The following is a 19,663-nucleotide window of genomic DNA, read 5'->3' as shown; positions in this document are numbered from 1 at the left end:
TCAATGAAATAAGCAAATACAAACAATAAAATAAGGAAACAATACAACTCAATGTTTTTAATGGGTAATTTTTAAATTATTTATTTATTTATTCATGAGAGACAAAGACAGAAAGAGGCAGAGACACAGGCAGAGGGAAAAGCAGACTCCATGCAGGGAGCCTGATGTGGGACTCGATCCTGGACCCCAGGGTCACGTCCTGAGTCAAAAGCAGACACTCAACCACTGAGCCACCCAGGGGTCCCAAATGGGCAAATTTTTGAATAGACACTTCACCAAAGAAGATATATGGATTGCAAATAAGGCATGAAAAAGTACTCAGCATTAATTACTCGTAGTAGTAGCTATTACTTGTTATTGCAAATTAAAACCAAATTGAGCTGCCATTACACATTGGTTACAATAGATAAAATTGAAAAACTCACATCATACTAAGTGCTGGCAAGAATGTGGGACAACTCTCCCTCATTACCAGGGGGAATGTGAAATGGGAGAACAACTTGGACAGTTCATCAGTCTTGTGAAGTTAAACACATCTACCGTGCGATTCAGTCATTCCATCATTGGGTACGTACCCAGGAAAAATGAAAGCATATGTCCACACAACATACGTGAGTGCTAACAGCAGCTTTATTTGTAAGCAGTAAAATTCGGCAACGACACAAATGCATCAACATGCAAATAGATCAATAAACTAGTATATTGCTATAAAATACAGCTCAGGAATAAAAAGAATAGTTGTTAACATGTACAATACGGTTGAATCTCAAAATAATTATGCTGAGTGAAAGAACCTAGAATTCCACTCCCTAAACTGAATATATACTTTTTATCCCATTTATATACGACTCTGGAAAATGCAAACTAATCTATAATGGCAGAAAATAGATAGAAGTTGGGACACCTGGTGGCTCAGTGGTTGAGCATCTGCCTTTGGCTCAGGGCGTGACCCTGGGGTCCAGGATCGAGTCTCGCATCAGGCTCCCCGCATGGGGCCTGCTTCTCCCTCTGCCTGTGTCTCGGCCTCTCTCTGTGTCTCTCATGAATAAATAAATAAAATATTTTTTTAAAAACCGGAAAATAGATAGACGTGGTTGCCTGGAAGTGGAAGGTAAATGAAGGGGTAGGGAGGAAAATTTCAAAGCTACAGGAGGAAACACTTGGGGGGGATTAATTAATTGTCTCAGCTGTGGTAATGTTTCACAGAAATACATAAGTCAAAATGTATCAAATTGGATACTTTAAGTATGGATTATTTTCTTTCTGCCAATTATATATCCATACAGGTTTTAAAAAAGAGTTAAATTCATCTGAAGGAAACCAGAGTCTCCCCTTGCTTGCATGTTCTTTAGTAGCAGCATCTAGTTCTCCCTCTGTCCACAGGGGCACATGTGACCTTCCTGCTGCCGGGCCCAAGGCTACTCCTGATTGCTCACCTCCTCTGGACACCATCCTCCTAATCAACTGCTATGAGGTATACACTGACGGGGAGTCTCTATCCTCCAAGGAGTGAAGAGTGAAGCCCAAGTCCTCATCAGCGCTCTCCTGGATAAGACTCCCAAGAGGTAAGCCTTCTCAAGTCAAACGCACACCATGCAAGAGTTAGCTCAGGGCACGCCAACCTGATGCTCCTGGAGATTTCAGGCTTCAGTGCATGAAATCAGAAAGTGCTGAAGCTCCAAGAGAGATGCTACTGGAGGCATGGCAGGAGGTGCCCCTCTGCCAAGGCATTCCTGATCTGGCAGGAGAGAAACACCTTACACCAAAAGAATGTGGACACTTTGGTGGCCATATGATGAAGCAAAACTATGGACACAGTGAAACAGATCATAAATCCAAAAAAGCCATAAAATATTGGTCTCAGATATTAAAGCCAATGCTGCTAAAGCAAGAACAAAGAAGTTTAGGGCAATTTTGAAAAGAGTAGGCAACCCTTTGATGCTGCCCAGGGGTAGTGGCCCTACCTATGCTGTTTTCTGTCCCTGCCTCCAGTATATGTTATTAACACACTTGAGGAAGGGAGGTCAGAAGAAAGATCCACTTGAGCTCTACAGAAAATTTCATTTGGAAAAGAAAGGAAACAAAACTGACCTTCAATAGGATGATGGGTGTAGGCATAAAGCAACCTTTCTCTAACGAAAAATTAGGAATTAACTATAATACATATTAGGAAGTGTCTTTTATGCTATAACTGGTGAGGAAAATATATTATCTACTTTCACCCCTTTCCCCCAAAAATAAAGAAAAAAATACAAGCAGTAATACAACGGAGAGTAAAGATGTCTTTAACAGCTATGATCAACAAAGGATTAAGAGTTAGTATATATTTAAAATAGAATCTTTCAACACTAAAAAAGCCCCACGAAACCCATTAAATAAATGCGCAAAATACAGACACATGCGTCTCATACAGAGGAAACGTAACCGTCAAGTAGTATCTGGTAAAAAGCTTAATCTCATTAGTAATCTTGGAACCTAAATTAAGACAACAGTAAGGTGTTATTTTTTACCTACTAGATTGGCAAAACAGAACAAAACAAAAGTAAAAAACAAATAATTCTGACAATATTATTTGGGTTAAAAGAGGAAACAACAGGAACTTTTCCATATTACTAGCTGGACTGTTTTGGTTCAATCACTTTGGAAAACAATTTGGAATTTTCTCAAGTTCAACATGGGCAATTTCACTTCTTAGTACCTTCTCTAGAGACTCTCTTGCATCTGTGTACCAGCAAATGTGGATTAAAATATTCACAGCAGCATTAACTGCAACAGAAAAATAAAACCCCACAAAATAATCCAACAGCAGAATGGAATGATAAATGTTTCTACAATGGGATAGTATATAACAGTGAAAATAAATGAACTACACCTTCAACATAGATTCACTTTAGAAACCAAATTTTAGATTTTAGCACTAGGAAGTCAAAGACTTAGTATGACATCACCGTATAAAGCTGGAAAATTATACAAAACTAAAAAATTATGTATTAAAACATTTTTTTAAAGCAAGAAGATGATCCAGGAAGCTGGTTATCTCAGGGAGTGGGAAAGGGACAAGAGAAGGGAAGAGCAAAGTTTGATTCTGTAGCATGAGCAGCATCTAGTTCTTTAGCAGGGTAGTGTATTTATGGATGCTCATCTTTAGCATTTTAGTATAAATAAAATGCAAATATTAGATAGGAGAAAATATTTTTTAAAAAAGCAATAGCTGAGAGTTTTCCATAAATGAAATAAATTCCTCAGATTAAAAAACGTACTCTCCAGAGACAGCAGTGAAGACCAATGAGTTGGTCATAACAGCAGGTAAAGAAATTAATGAAGACTATCCAGTACAAATCATGAATATTGAGGTGCCTGGGTGGCTCGGTCGGTTAAATGGCTGACTCTTGGTTTCAGCTCCGGTCATGGTCTCAGGGTCCTGGGATCAAACCCTGAATCAGGCTCTGTGCTCAGCTGGAAGTTTGTTCAAGGATTCTCTCTCCCTCTCCCTCTGCCAATCCCCACCCCCAACCCCCACTCATGTGTGCTCTCTCTCTTTCTCTCTCTCTCTCAAATAAATAAATCTTAAAAAAAAAATCATGTGTATTTATCGACATTTGAGAATTCCATCAGTGCTGTGGATAAGATGCTGACGACCACAATGTCTGTTTCCAGAAATGAGTTGTTGCAGAAGTTGGATCTCCTTGAACAAGCAAAAGTGGATTTAGTTCCTGCTTACACATTAAATTCAATGTTTTGGGTTTCCAGTAAAGCAGGAATGGGAAAGAATCAGAGTATACATGAACAGGGTCAAGGAAGTAACAGACAAGTAAACGGCTGGCAAGCTGGACAAAGATGCAGCTTCAAGATTTGTGAAAAATGCCCTCTGGGAATCAAAACCTAAAAATGCATCCAAAGTTGCCAATAAAGGAAAAGCAAATGTTTAAAAAATGCACTCTCCAAAAGCAACAAAAGTAAAAATAAACAAGTAAATACACACACATATAATGAAACGTGATTTCTTAGAAGCTTCTAAACAGAAAAGACAAACTTTCTAAAAGACACTCTTCAGGCAGAAGATGAAAGATGTGGGGCACCTGGCTGGCTCAGTCGGTAGAGCATGGGACTCTTGATCTCAGGGTTATGAGGGTTGATCTCAGGGCTGTCAAGTCCCATGTTGGGCACGGAGCCTACTCAAAAAAAAAAAAAAAAAAGATGAAAGATGAGGTATGCAAGAAAGAATGAAAAATAAAGTAGGAAATGTGAAGTAACTGACTATATAAAATAATTATAATAGCATGTGGACATCTTAAAAATTGAAAATTCACAACACTAATGAATTACAACAGCAATAAACAAGCTGAAAGTGAGATATTGAAGTGAGAGTGTCATAAGGTCCTTAAGCTCTCTAAAAGAATAATAAAAGTACTAACTTTAAACACTGATAAGTTAAGAATTCATGTAATAACTTCCGTGGGAACCACTAAATGACTGGACACAATGTGTGTAGCTTCTAAACTAGCCAAAGCCAATATGGAGTGAATTTTTAAGTATCTAATCCAAAAGACAGCAAGAAAAGTAAATAAAAGAAACAAGAGAAGCAAATACTATTTATGAAAAGTCTCTCTAATAGATGGAGGAATGGGAAAATTGAAAGTCTAAGTTTGAATCAAAGTCTACCGTAGCAACATTCATGAATAGAAAGCTGGTTATAGCTATGTTACTATCAGTTAAATAGACTTTAAGTAAAAAACTTTCCCAGAGTATAAAGAAAGCTATGCAGCAGTTCTCGATTCTTATATACTGAACATCGCCTCAAAATAAATAAAGGGGAAAATATGACAAAACAGAAGAAAGGACTTCATAATTATAGTGGGAGACTGTAAAACAATTTTTTCAATTATTGAAAGAATAAGACAAAAATTAGTAAAGATACGGATTTCAATGAAATAATAAGTAAAAGTGACCTAAGGGGCAAATATTGGATATTACACAAAAGAAGTGTAAAATTTACATTCTTGAAAAGAATGTAAAACATTTGCAGAAATTAACCACTTCATGGGATATAAGACACATCGCAAGTCATTTCAAAGGAATAAATTATATAGATTGTGTTATTTGTAACTAAACAGAAATAGATTTTTAAGAAGAAAAAAAAAACCTATGTTTGGAAATTAAGATACACACTTCTAGATAACGCATTACTAAAAAAAAGAATTATAAGAAAATGTTTTGAATTGAGCAGTAATAAAATTACTGGATGCTAAAATGTGTGAGATGCAGTTAATTAAATACATATATTACATAAGATGAAGTACTGATAATTAACGAGCACAGTATGTATTATAAGAAGTTTGAACGGTCCATGAGTATTTTAGGGCCTCTATAATTCATTCACTTTCGTTGCCATAGAATAACACACTGTTTGAAGATACCAAAAATATAGTTACCTATTCCCTGTCAGGGAACATTTGAGATTTTCCAAGCTTTTTCTGTTATGATGTAGCTACAGACTTTACTGTAAATATTTCTGCAGTGAAAGCTTGAGTTTCTCTCGGGTAAATATTTTAAGAATGGAATTGTTGAAATGTCGAGTTTGTGAACAACTGAAGTTGTTATCCCAATTTATATTCCAAGAATGAGTAAGAGATATCCCACATCCTCTCCAACACTTAGGTTATTGGACGTCTTAGTACTTGCTGTTCAAGTGAACGTGAAATGTGAACGTGAAACGGCACCTCACTGGGGCTTTGAATTGCATTTCCTTGTCACCCCTGAGGTTAAATACCTCTTTATGTGTTTATCAGCCATGGGTTTTCCTGTTTATGGTTTTTGCTCATTTTTCTATTGAGTGGTTTATCCTTTCCTTATAGATCTTTCTTTAAAAAATTTTTTTATTTGTTTGAGAGAGAGAATGCAAGCAGCAGGAAGTGCAGATGGAGAGGGAGAAGCCTGCTCCCCCCTGAGCAGGGAGCCCGATGCCAGGGGCTCCATCCCAGGACCCTGGCATCAAGACCTGAGCTGAAGGCAGGGGCTTAACTGACTGAGCCTCCCAGGCGCCCCTAGTTCTTTTACATTCTTGAGTTACAGTTGCTATAAATACTATCTCCTAGTTCATACCATGCATTTTTTTTAATATTTTGGTAAATTATACATAGCAACCATTTTTAGGTGTACAATGCAGGGGCATTACATACATTCACTGTTGCACCAGCATCACCACTGTTCATCTCCAGGACTTTTTCATTACCTCAAACTGAAATTCTGTGCTTGTTAAACAGTAACACCTCATGCTCTCCTCCCCTCTGCCTCTCCTAACCACTGTTCTTTCTGTCACTATGAAGCTGTCTATAAATTTATCTCATATGAGTGGAATCAAATTTTTCTTTTTGCCTGGCCTATTTCACTTGACATGTTTTCAAGGCTCAACCACACTGTACCGTAATATTCCATCATACGTACAGACCACATTTTGTTTATCCATTCATCTGTTGATGGCCATTTTCCACCTTTTAGCTATTTTGAATAATGCTGCTACGACCATTGGCATACAAATATCTGTTCAAGTCCCTACTTTCTGTAATATGCTGTTTTTACTATATGAAAAGTTTCTTTGATGAAAAGAGATACTACTTTTATATATTCTTGCCAAAAAACATTCCATACACCAAGATCAAGAATTCTCCCATGTTTTATTCTTTTTTTTAAAAAAAAAAGATTTTATTTATTTACTCATGAGAGACACAGAGAGAGTCAGAGACACAGGCAGAGGAAGAAGCAGGACCCCCGTGGGGAACCCAGTCACAGGACCCCAGGATCACGTTCTGAGCTGAAGGCAGATGCTCAACCTCTGAGCCACCCAGGCAACCCTCCCATGTTTTATTTCTGTGGCAATAAGAATGAAGTAATGCAATATTGGTTATAAGTCCCAGAATATTATATACAATATAATATCTCTTATACAATTAAAAGAAATTAAAATATTGTCTTGAAGGAATATATACATATGATAAAACATTATTTTAAAACATGAAATAAATTATTAAAAGCAAGATGCAGGAGAGTGGTAGCCTGAGAGAGGGAAGGGGCAGAGAGATAGATTAAAACAAGACACAGAAAGGTATATGTTAAAGGGATTGGCATGACCTTGTAAGATAATTTTTAAAAATCTAAAAAACTGTCAGAATTAATTAGCATTTACGAGGTTAGTAGATGAAGAAATCTATAAACAAAAACCAATTAGGTTTTACACTGGCAACAAAGTTAGAAAATTATATTTTTAAAATACACCACTTAGCACAGTACAAAAATATGACACACATAGGAAAATGTGCAAGACCTTTATAGAAAAATTAAAAACTTTACTGAAAAACAATAAAAAGACTCTAAATAAATGGAAAGAATACTGTGGTCATGGACTGGAAACGTCATTATTTTAAAGATGTTGATTCTTTCCCAATTGATCTATAGACTCGAAGTGGTCCTAGTCAAAATCTTAAACAGACTGTGTGTATGTGTGTGTGTGCACATGAACACACAAATGCAGGACTAGAATAGTATATTCAGTAATGTATAGAAATTCAGAAGGCCAACAACAGTCAACATCTCCCGAAAATCTATTATAAAGCTACAAGTAAGACTGTATAGGATTATTGCTTAAGCAGTTAATAATATGTTAAGAGATGACACAAGAAATACAAGCTATTCAACTTCTGTCTTATTTCTATATGCTCCTTAATATATCTTGATTTTTCATATGGCGTTCAGCTATTTTCCTGCTTAGGAATGATTAAACAAGTAAGACAAAAAGTGTTGATGGATTATCAACTTGAAAGGAAGTTATGCTGTAGGACTCTGTCCCTGTGCTTTTTACACGTAATATTCTTAATAAACAACATGAAATGATGAAAGTCTTAGGTTTCAAAATTATCTCAGTATTTTCTTTAAATTTTCATGTATGTGCATTTTCTAAAACAGATTTTATAGACAGTACTATATTTAATCTTTATAGTAAACCTATGAAATAGAGAATGTAATTTTGGGTGGAGTAAGTTGGAACCCATTATTGCCTAAAGCCAACAAGATTTAAAGGCCTGAATTAATTTTTTTGAAAATGACTTCTGCATATATGGATGGAGGGGATCTAGTTTAATGGCAGTTTTTAAACGGAGTTGAAAAGGAGTCTTAGTACTGAGAGGTAATACTAAACAGAAATGAAAATGCTTTAGTCAGTTTAATAGTAGCAAAATATAATTTCAAGGGAAGTAATGGCAAGTTGTACTCTGCGTTGGTCAGATAATACTAGGAATGCTGTATTCGGTTCTAGATGCCATATTTTGAAAGACATTATAAACTAGAGAACATCTGCTGAGGAAAGACTGAGATGATTAAAAAATTAAAACTGTCATGAGAGGAATGGTTGAGATTCGCCTGGAACATGAAAGCTCTCATCAAATATTTTAAAAAGCATCCTGTAAAAAAAAAAAAAAAGAATTATTCAAAGTTGGCTCAGAAAACAGATATATGGCCAACAGATGAAAATTATAGGAATGCATATTTCAACTAAGTATAGGAAGAACTTTTCTAATTATTCAAAATGTTCAATTTAACCTCAAGGTTTGGTGACGTGCAGATTAAATTCCGGCTCCGTGCCTGATTTTTGTTTTTATTTATTGAGGCATAATCTGCCTAGAATAAAGTTCACTGATCTTAGGATTTTTTTTTAAGATTTATTTATTTATTTTAGAGAATGGAAAGAACAGCAGAGGGAGAGGGAGAGTCTTATGCAGACTCTGTGCAGAGCTCGGAGCTTGATACAGGGCTTAATCCCAGGACCCTGAAATCACGAACTGAGCCAAAACCAAGAGTACGACACTTAACTTACTGTGCCACCCAGGTGCCCCTTTTTAAAATTTTTATGTAGGTAAACCACCATCCAGATCAAGACAGAGTACGTTTCCCAGAATCCTGGAGATAAGGGCTAGGTTGTTCTGGAGTTTACAACCTAGAGAAGCCAAACATTTGAGAACAGTCTAGGGTGACAATGGGAAAGTTCTGAAGGTGCCCTGAGAGCACTGAATGGGGAGTGGAATTACCTGATCTAGGGGTAAAATATCTCAAGGATATGACATTAACAGAGACTGGAGACAAGAAGAAGGTAACTTGACAAAGGATGAGTTTGTTGGGAAGATTTCTGTAAGGGGTACAGTATGTGCAAAGTTCTACCCTTCAAAAAGCAAGAGAGAACATGGAGTATTCAAGAAACACAGACAAATATGAAGGGGAACAAAATAAAATTCAGATAAGCAAGCACCAAGCAACTGCATTACTTCCCTTTAGCTGACCCTAAATAGCTTCTATCATCTTCATAGAATATTGATGAGAGATAAACCAATTGACTCTAACAAGCGAACAAAAGAGTATGATGATTTCTCTCCTTCTATCTGAGCTTCCCAGAACCTGCTGTTTAGACCAAAGTCCCCTTTCCTAACTCTGTCCTCTTAACTCCAGCTCAGGCTTTTCATATTTTACTTCTTACATCTCATGGTACCCAGTCTTTCCAGCTGCTTATTACATAAATATTTCTTTTGGGATTCAGTATGTTTTAAGGAAAAAGACTTGACTCTTACTTCTTTAAGAATGAGAAAGAAGATGAAAGAAGAAATTGATATTTTGTTAGGAAACATCTTTATGGGATAAAAATTACTTACATAATTTACATACATTACATACAAAATTACATTTAAAAATTACATTAAAAAATTTATACCATAAATTATATCATGTGACCCAATCTGGAAAAAAGTCTCATTAAAGTGCTACTAACTATAAAACAAAAAAGTCCTTATTAAGAAAAATATTAATAATTACTATAAATTAATACCTCAAACTTTGGGGGTAGTTTTTTCAATTATATCCATGCTTTTTGAGGCATGCCCTGATTATAACTTGCTGTGAATTATAATAATAGCTAAATTCATTGAAAGCCTACTCTGTTCTAAGATTTTTACATGTTTATTTATGTAATCCCTACAACAACATATGAGGTAGCTACTATTATTATGACCATTTAACAGATGAGGAAATTGTCCAGAGTCACATAGCTAGTAAGAACAGAGTTCTAACCCAGGCAATCTGGCTTCAGATCCTCCAACCCTAAAAGAGTGCTTGTTAATGATGATGATGAATAAGTTGTAACTGTAGGAAATACCTGATTGCCAGATCCTCTTACATATCTCTGAGGCCACTCACAGACAGAGTACTGGTAGAGCGCCCTATATTTTTTCTTGCCTAAATAAGTCCCATAGAGAATTTCTAGAAAAGGAAAAAAAAAATCTAAATCCCCTTTCTCAACAAACCTGTATTTCCCAACATAGTAGAACGGTATTTAGAAAATACCATGGAGCCCCTTAGGAGCTGTGGCAGGAGGAGAGTTATTTCCATAGACATGAGCATTCTTAAAGAGTAAGGTTGGTCATAGAATTTCTACTTCTATCTTTGCTACCTTGAGTCTTTTTGATTAGTACATCCCTCTCCTCAACCCCACCCCTCCCCAACCCTGGGCACCCAGTGTGCTTGACGGCCTCCCTTTTCACTTTGACCTAAAGCACCTTTGCAACCCTCTCCCAATGCTGACCCACTAACCTGCCAAACAATCCTGTGTATTGACTAGTGAGCCCGTAGTCTCTTCTATCCTTCCTGGAATGTAATAATAAAAGCATTAAATTTGGAGCCAGAGGCTTCCATCTGCCATTAGCCATATGACCCTGAGCAAGTTCTATAATTTCTCTGAGCCTCAGTTCCTCATTGCTCATAGGAAAATGACAACAGACCACAGAATTGTCTGTAAAGAACTTTGTAAATTATAAAGTACTAGGGGAAATACTAAATTATTGACATGTGAATCAAAAGCTCTTTAAGGGAACTTTATTTCTGGATATAATGTTTAACTCATAGGGGAGGATTTTTATGATAATGTCAGGTGATGAGATAACTGATACAGGAGTTCGTTTGAGAGTGGAGAGGATCTTTCTGTGTCCTTTGAACAAACCTCAAAAGCAGGTGTCTCATCTTCCCACGTAACTCCATGTAGTACTCGGGTGCACAATTTAAAGTATATGTATCTCCTGTAACAAACACTTATCCTCCAGTCTATTAGCAATCTACTAGCAGAGTGAATTACTGAGACATGCAAAGGACTAGGCTATTCGTGACTGCTTTAGTTTAGTACTATCCTAACCAGATCCCTGAACAGTAAATTGTTCTGCATGCACATCCTAATGAGCACCAAGCTTCAAAGAGGTCCCACAGACATTTCAGCAAGAGGCCTTCATTTGGTACAAACTCCAGATTACTGCTGGAAGGCTGTTTTGTGTTTTTGAATGGCTGGAAAATATACTACCTTTTAAAACTGTAATTAACTATTGTTTTCTTAAGCATAAGTCATTGAATTTGGTCATATGCCACCTCTGGATTTGTTGATATAAATTTGTATTGGGGAATATTAATAGCAAAATATAATCTACAATCCTTGTCCACACAAATTGCAGTAAATTACAGTTCACCAAATTGCTGTACTAAGAGGAAAATAGAAATGGTTGTGGATTTCAGAAAGCAAACATAGTATTCCAAAAATAATTACAGAGTTGTCACCTTAAAATATCCAGTTGTTTCTCAAAAGTGATCAGTATTAAGTAAAGACACTTGCATCCATGTTAGATTTAATTGACTTTACAGTTACCAATCCCTCCCCCTCATCATCTACTTTTTGGTATTTATTTTAGAAAAGTTACTCCTTTTTCTTTATTTCTCTGAGGAGAAAAAGGTAATGTATACAAAAGAATATGAAGACATTTATATGGATACACACATTTTATTGGCAATTATATGCCACTGAAGTTTGTGATTTTTAGCTAATAACGTAATTAATTAACTATAGAGAAGTTGCTGTATTTTAAGATCCTAGGAAACAAAGTCAGGTTTTTGTTTTGTTTTGTTTTGTTTTGCTTTTGAAGTCATGCTCTTTAGAGCAAACTGAAGTTATTAGGAAACAGGTCTTTGCAGCTTCCACTGTCCTGTGCAAACTTTAGTTTTAAGAAAATTACTTTATGTATATACAAAGTACATGTAAATGCTCACATAATACACAAGTTTCCTATAAGGTTTGTATTGGGGGAAAGAAGAAACACATCCATTTCTCAACATAAAACTGAAAAAAAAAAAAACCTTTAAAATCTATGTTCAGTCCTAAATAACCCTGAAAAAGAAAAAAAAAAAAAAGATGACTGAGAAGATCTTGGAAGCCAACAAGTACACAAACATGGAAATTAAGAATTGTCCTCTAAAATAAAATTGTAATCAGAATGTTTATAAATAAAAGTCTACAGGTCTCTATGTTTTAATAACTTTCAGAGCTAAGGAGAAGTGATTCAAGTTTGATTCCAAATCTTTTATAACCATTCTATACCACTATACAACCAAATTAAAAGTTCACCAAAAACTGATGAATCCTAGAGCATACTCAATTGTTTTATGTAAGCTCAACTCAGAGGGGAAAAGTCACAAGGGGTTGATTTTTAATGCTAATTTTGATTTCTAATGCTTACAATAAATTAAGTCAACCACCTTCTAAGTTCCGGACTGCCACACATGATCTAAACTGCTCTGTGGGGATAAAACACTTTAGAAGCTTATAATTCCTACAGAGTGTTTTGATTATTTTATACAAACTAAACTCCAACAGCAAAAAATTTCACAAGGGAAATTGTTGTGTGGTTTAAGGCCACATAATCTGGTTTCAACCCTTGTCTTTGCCTTGAGTAAAAGTCATACTCATTAACTTGAAACAATAAACTCAAACCTTAACATTTCTGGAAAGAATTCAATTCAGGACTTTGGCAGTATCATGGTAAATATTACACACAGGCTCAATGTGATCTTATACAGATATACAGGACATGTAGGTAATGGAGGCAATGCCAAAGTTTTAAATGAGCAACAGATATATTACATATCACTGCCTTATATGTAGGCATTGACCCTTCACACACACATGCAACATTTCCTAGCTTTCTCAATACTGAATTAGAAGCTGTGGTAATAACTTAAGTATTCATTTAGAGAAGAAATATACAATGGAACTGGAGTGGTATTAATTATATATGCATTAAGAAAAGCTGATCAATAACAAATTTTAACAAAGAAAAAAAAGGTTGGACCATGTAAAAATAGACTAAAAATTAACTACCCCTTTGGGGTTTATAGTTGAAAAGTAATGACACCTGAAGTAAGCAATATCCTAAAACCTTAGCTAAATGTGATGGAATTGAATTCGGCATTAATACAAGAGAAAAGAGAAAAAACGGATTTTTAAAAATGGGAAATAGCATTCTTTTCTTTGTATAAAACTAATGTGAGTTAAATTTAAGTGGAGAGACAATAGGATGCAGCATATCAAAAAGAGAAGGAAACATTGTAAGAATAAGTAGAGGAAAGAAGAAAAGACCTAGAAAGCAGAGAGTCTCAGGAAGGAAGAAATTATGTACATATGACATAACAGTCTACAGCTTAGCACATATTTCACCCAGGAGTGTCTAAAACATAATCAGATAGTTTAACTCACTCAAACATAAAACAAGACTATGAACAGGCAAGAGAATAATGAAATGTGGTGGTTCCAGGCAGTTTTTCAAAATTATCACTCTCCCACACTAGCTATACATTTGCCTTTGTAACAGCAAGGCTGGAAATCACCAATTTAAGTGAAAGTTAATTTCTAACGTATGTCCTATGCCTTCGTAAAATCTTATCAGTTACTAAAAGAGTCTTTATATACTCCTTTAGCTTAATTAAATCTTTTCATGGCACATTCCGCTTTAAACTTTTACTATTCTGGTCATTATCTCAATGTTCTTTATCCATCTAAAAAAATCTACCATTGTCCTTTGCCTTTTTAATTTTATTTATTTATTTATTTATTTATTTATTTATTTATTAATGCTTAAAGGAAGATTACTTATTTATTTATTTGAGAGACAGACAGAGACAAAGAGCAGGGGGAAAGAGCAGAGAGAGAATCTTAAGCACGCTGCATGCCCAGCATGAAACCTGTCACAGGGCTCGATCTCACAATCCTGAGGTCATGGCCTGAGCTAGAATCAAGAGTTGTTTGCTTAACGGATTGAGCCACACAGGTACCCCCTTTTGGCTTTAAAAAAAATATCTAACATTTATCAAATGCTTACTGAGAGCTGGTCACTCATTCTATGTATCGTACCCTTTTTATCTCTATAATCCTCTTGACTACTTTCTGAGACAGGTAATATTACTGTCTTCATTTCACAGATGAGAAGACTGAGGCTTAGAGTATTTCAGTAATTTACTTATGGTCAGCTAGCTGGTCAGTTGTAGAGCCAAGACTCGTATCTGGGTCTCATTTGAATCCTCAGCCTGCATTCTTGGCCACTACCATCTGATGCCTTCTTCCCTTTTGTTACTTCAAAGCCCTGGGTAACCCCCTCTCCACCACACATCTCCTTTCTGCCAAAGTTGAAGTGTTCTTCCAGGCATAAGAAGAAAATCACACTTTTCAACTATATACCAAGACCAAGTGGGATTTAATCCAGCCATGTAAGGTTGCTTTGACATTCAAAAATTTATGTAACCCATTAACTTAACAGACTAAAGAAGAAAAATCACATGATCATATCTCACATGCTTGTAGATGCAAAAAATAAAAAATAAAAATAAAACAAAACAAGAACTTTCAGCAAACTTGGAATAGAGGAGAACTGCCTCAACTTGATAGAGAACATCTCAGAAAACCTACTGCTAGCATCATGTCTAATGGTGAAAACTTAGAAGCTTTCCCACTACGACCACGAACAAGGCAAGGATGTCCCCTCTTACCACTGCTTTTCAACAGCACTGGAAGTTATGGAAGTCCTAGCTAATGTAATTAGATAAGAAAAGAAGAAAAAAAAAGGTCATAGAATTAAGAAGAAAGAAATAAAACTTTTTTTTCCACACACGATATGACTGTCAGTGTGGAAAAGCCCAAAGAATCAACAACAACAACAAAAAACTCCTGGAACTAATAAGCAATTACAGCAAGGTGGCAAGATACCAAGTTAACATATATAAATCATTCATTCTCCTATATACTAGCCATGAGCAATTGGAATTTGAAATTAAAAACACAATATCATTATCAGTCCCCAAAATGAAATAGATTTAGGCATAAATCTAACAAAATATATACAATATCTATATAAGGAAGACTGCAAAGCTGTTATGCAAGAGATCAAAGGACTAAAACTTGGATAGATATTTCATATTCATGAATAAGAAGACTCAATATTATCACAATGTCATAATTCTTCCTAAATTCATAGATTAAACACAGTTCCAATAAAAATCCCAGCAAATTATTTTATGAATATCTGATTTATGACACCAAATAAACAACACAATATTAAGGGAGAACAAATTCAGAAGGCACACTCCAACTTCAAGACCTACTATAAAGTTACAGATATCGGTGCAGTATGATATTCGTGAAAATAGGCAAATGAACTAGTGGAACAGAATAGAGAGCCCAGAAATAGACCCTCACAAATATAGTCAACTGCTCCTTAACAAAGGAGCAAATGCACAAAACAAAATGCAGCAAACATTCTCTTTTTAGCACATGGTGTTGGAACAACTGGACAACCACATGCAAAAAAATGAATTTAGACACAGACCTTGCACTCTTGACAAAGATCAATTCAAAATGGATGATAGGTCCACATGCAAAATGCAAAACTGTAAAACTCCTAGAAGATAACACAGGAAAAAATTTAGATGACCTTGGGTTTGCTGATGACTTTTTTAGATACAACCCCAAACACAGGATCCATGAAAGAAATAATTAATGAACTAGACATCATTAAAATTAAAAACTTCTGCTCTGTGTGACACAGTTAGGAGAATGAAAAGACAAGCTACGGAGTGGGAGAAAATATTTGCAAACAGAGTCTGATAATGAACTGATATGAAAATATACAAAAATTCTTAAAACTCAACACGAAGAAAAAAAACTATTTAAAAATCAGAGCTTAATAGAAACCATACCAAAGACAAAAATAGATGCCAAATAAGCATATGAAAAGATACTCCACATCACATGTCATCAGGGAAATGCAAATTAAAACAACAATGACGTATCGCTACACACCTATTAGAATGGCCCAAATCCAAAACACTGACAATACCAAACCCTGTTGAGGATTTGGAGCAACAGGAATTGTCATTCATTGCTGGTAGAAATGCAAAATGGAAGAGCCACTTTGGAAGACAGTTTGGTAGCTTCTTATAAAATTAAACATACTGTCTTACCATACATCCCAGCAACGTGCCCTTGATATTTACCCAAACAAGCTGACAACTTTGTACACAGAAAAGCCTGCACATCACTGTGTATAGACGTTTTCTCCACAACTGCCACAATTTGAAAGCAACCAAAATATCCCTCAGTAGGTGAATGGATAAATGAACTGATTTATCCATATGATGGACTATTATTCAATAGTGAAAAGAAATGGGCTGAGTCTGAAAAATATACGGAAGAATCTTAGATGCATATTCTAAGTGGAAAAAGCCAAGGTGACACATACCACACAACGCCAATTATGTGACATTCCGGAAAAGGTAAATAATATGGAGATTACAAAGATCAGTGTTTGCCAGAGGTTGGAGGATGGAGGGTTAATAGGCAGAGGACAGGGGATTTTTAGGGCACTGAAACCATTCCATGGGATACTACAGTGGTGGAGAGATGTTGAACATTTATTAGAATCTGAAAAGGTATGACTCAAGAGTGAACTCTAGTGTAAACTACGGACTTTGGGTGATCATGACGTGTCAACGTAGATTCACCAATTATAGCAAATGCACCAGTAGTATGTGGTACATTGAGTGTTGGGGGAGTTGTGAGTGTGGGGTGGGGGGGTGGAGGGGGCACATGAAAACTCTGTCCTTTCTACTTAATTTTGCTGTGAACGTAAAACTGCCCTAAGAGGTAAAGCAAGGAGCTGAATTATTCAATGAAGAGAGGGATCTTCTCTCAATTGCTTATAAAAATGCTGTAGGAGCCCATAGGTCATCTTGGAGGGTCGTCTCAAGTATTGGGCAAAAGATGGAAGGTGCTGAGAACGACAGCAGATGGCTGGAGAATCCAGAGAGAAAATTGAGACTGAGCTACAAGATGTCTGCCATGATGGAGGGTCTCTTTTGGAAAAGTGTTTGATCCCCAGTGCTTCACAAGCGAGCCCGTCTTCTATTTGAATATGAAAGGAGACTACTACTAGGACTTGGCCGGGGTTTCCGCTGGTGAGGGTATGAAGGAGATTGTGGATCAGTCACAAGAAGCACACCAAGAAGCTTTTGAAATCAGCAAAAAGGAAATACCAACACATCCTATCAGATTGGGTCTGGCCCTTAACTTCTCTGTGTCCTAGTATGAGGTTCTGAACTCCCCGGGGAAAGCCTGCTGTCTTGCAAAGACAGCTTTTGATGGAGCCGTTGCTCAACTTGACACATTGAGTGAAAAGCCATACCAAGATGGCATGCTTGGGGTGCCTGGGTGGCTCGGTCGGCTAATCATCTGACTTTGGCTCAATTCATAACCTTGGGGTCCTGGAATCGAGCCCTGCGTCAGGATCCTCACTCAGCAGGAAGTCTGCTTGCTCCCTCTCCCTCTGCCCCTTCCCCTGCTTGTGCTCTCTCTCCTCTTTATCCCTCTCAAATAAATAAAATCTTTAAATAATAATAATTTTAAAAAGACAGCATGCTAATAATGTAATTACTGAGAGACAACTTGACATCATGGACATCGGATACCCAAGAAGATGGAGTTGAATTGAAGCAGGAGAAGGATGGGAAAATTAACCAGCCTTCTAACTTTTGTCTGCCTCATTCTAAAATTTACGCACTAGACCCTTTGTCATCTATGTGGTCCCACAAATAGTTTTTTTGTTTATGATTTATGAAAGGTTTATGTTATTTCTATTTGAATTTCTATTCTTCTCAAGTAGTTTTTAGGTTTCATATTAAGGGAGTAGAGCCGGTGAACAGTTAGGGAGTTCCCTGTTTTCATCTTGAGGTCGCCAACATGGGATGTGGAACTTGTATACTGGTTATAAGTGTTTGGCATAGTCCTGTTGGTACATTGTGGCTTCGCAAAGGCCGGTGTTGAAACTGCTTCCACGTCTAAGCAGAGAAAACTGCCCATGTGTTGGTTTGTCCTGGTGAGGAATAAAAGGAATACCAGGTTCTAGACACTGTAACTAAAGTTTGGAGGACTTACAAGGCTGTGGTAGAAATAGGTATCCCGTGGATATTACAGTGTTGAACCACGTGAACCTGTTGAATACTCATTCTCATTGGGCACACCTTTGACTACAATCGCAGAAGTGTTCCTTTCACTGTGACCCAATCAACTCTGGATAAGGGCAGAAATGGTTCATATTTCATTATTTGTAAAATTCCCTGCTGTTTGCTTGTATTATTTTTGCTACATTCATTTGATTTGTATTTAAATGTTTTAGGCAACCTAAGAACAAATGTACAAGTAAAAATGTAGTAAAAATGAATTGCTTAATATCAATTACTTCATTACTTTTTGTTGTGTATCAAGCACAACAGCAAAACAAAAATCTCATGGATTTAACTTTTTTTTTTAGTTAGTTGTTTTCAGGTTTTTTTTTTTTTTTTTTTTTTTTGCTTTCTTGATTCTTTTTTTTTTTTTTTTTGATACTTGCCTAATAATATGCATGTGGTGCACAAATACTTAACAGGGAAATAACTAGCTTTGTTTAATGTCTTATGAAATTTTCATGAACAAGCCAAGTATAATTGTAGAGAACACATATATTAATTCCCTTTAAGTGGAATAAAAGTTTATGAATTGACTTTTCAACTACTTTCTCTACAGATTTTCATGTAAATCAGTCTTTCAGTTCCTAAATTTCTCTAAAGGAAATTGTACATTTTTGGAAATTTATTCCTTATTCTCTGTTGGCAGGTAATGGACTTCTACCAAGTTTAAATATAAAGTTTATTATAACAACAAGGTATAAACTCTTCAGGACAAAGAGAACAGGAAAGGAAACTAAGTTTTGAAAGATGCAAAAAGATGGAATAAATAGCAACTGACTCAGTAAGTTAAAGAAAGTTGACATCCGACTACCTGGAAAGAGAGATGTCAATGAAAAAATAAGCACATTTGTTCTACTAGACTCCAGAAAGATTCAGGTATTAGAAGTGACTTCAGGTGACTTTGAAGACTAAGGGCAAAGTACGGTGAACACAAGAGGTTTGAGTCTTGTGTGATACAAAAGGAGGCACAGAGAGGATAGGAAACTAGCTGCTAATTACAAAGTATTTAAGAGGCATAAATAGGGCATAAACCTACTTATTTCAAATTCAACTCAAAGCCTCCCTTTGTATAGTGAGTCTGTAATGGGAGCATTCAGAGTTTAGATGTTCTCCCCCAGCCTACATCCCCTCCCACCAAGACGAAATAAGACAGTGCTGTAGGAGGAGATTGACACAGAAAGGCTCTGGTTTGAGGGACACACTGAGAAAGTCGTGCACTCCGGGATATAGGAAGTCTAAAACAAAAGAAAGTATCCACAGGATA

At 36.2% G+C, this 19,663-nt stretch overlaps 2 pseudogenes; both read left to right on the top strand.

Annotated features, from left to right (window-relative positions):
- Positions 1–487: 487 nt before the first annotated feature.
- LOC121487173 lies at positions 488–3,929 on the top strand (annotated as a pseudogene).
- A 12,947-nt stretch (positions 3,930–16,876) lies between these two features.
- LOC121487172 lies at positions 16,877–19,069 on the top strand (annotated as a pseudogene).
- Positions 19,070–19,663: the final 594 nt, after the last annotated feature.

This window comes from Vulpes lagopus, chromosome 3, assembly GCF_018345385.1.
Source record: "Vulpes lagopus strain Blue_001 chromosome 3, ASM1834538v1, whole genome shotgun sequence".
In the NCBI taxonomy this organism is placed as follows: Eukaryota; Metazoa; Chordata; class Mammalia; order Carnivora; family Canidae; genus Vulpes; species Vulpes lagopus.
The sequence above is the reverse complement of the archived record's forward strand: the minus strand, read 5'-3'. Positions and strand labels throughout refer to the sequence as shown.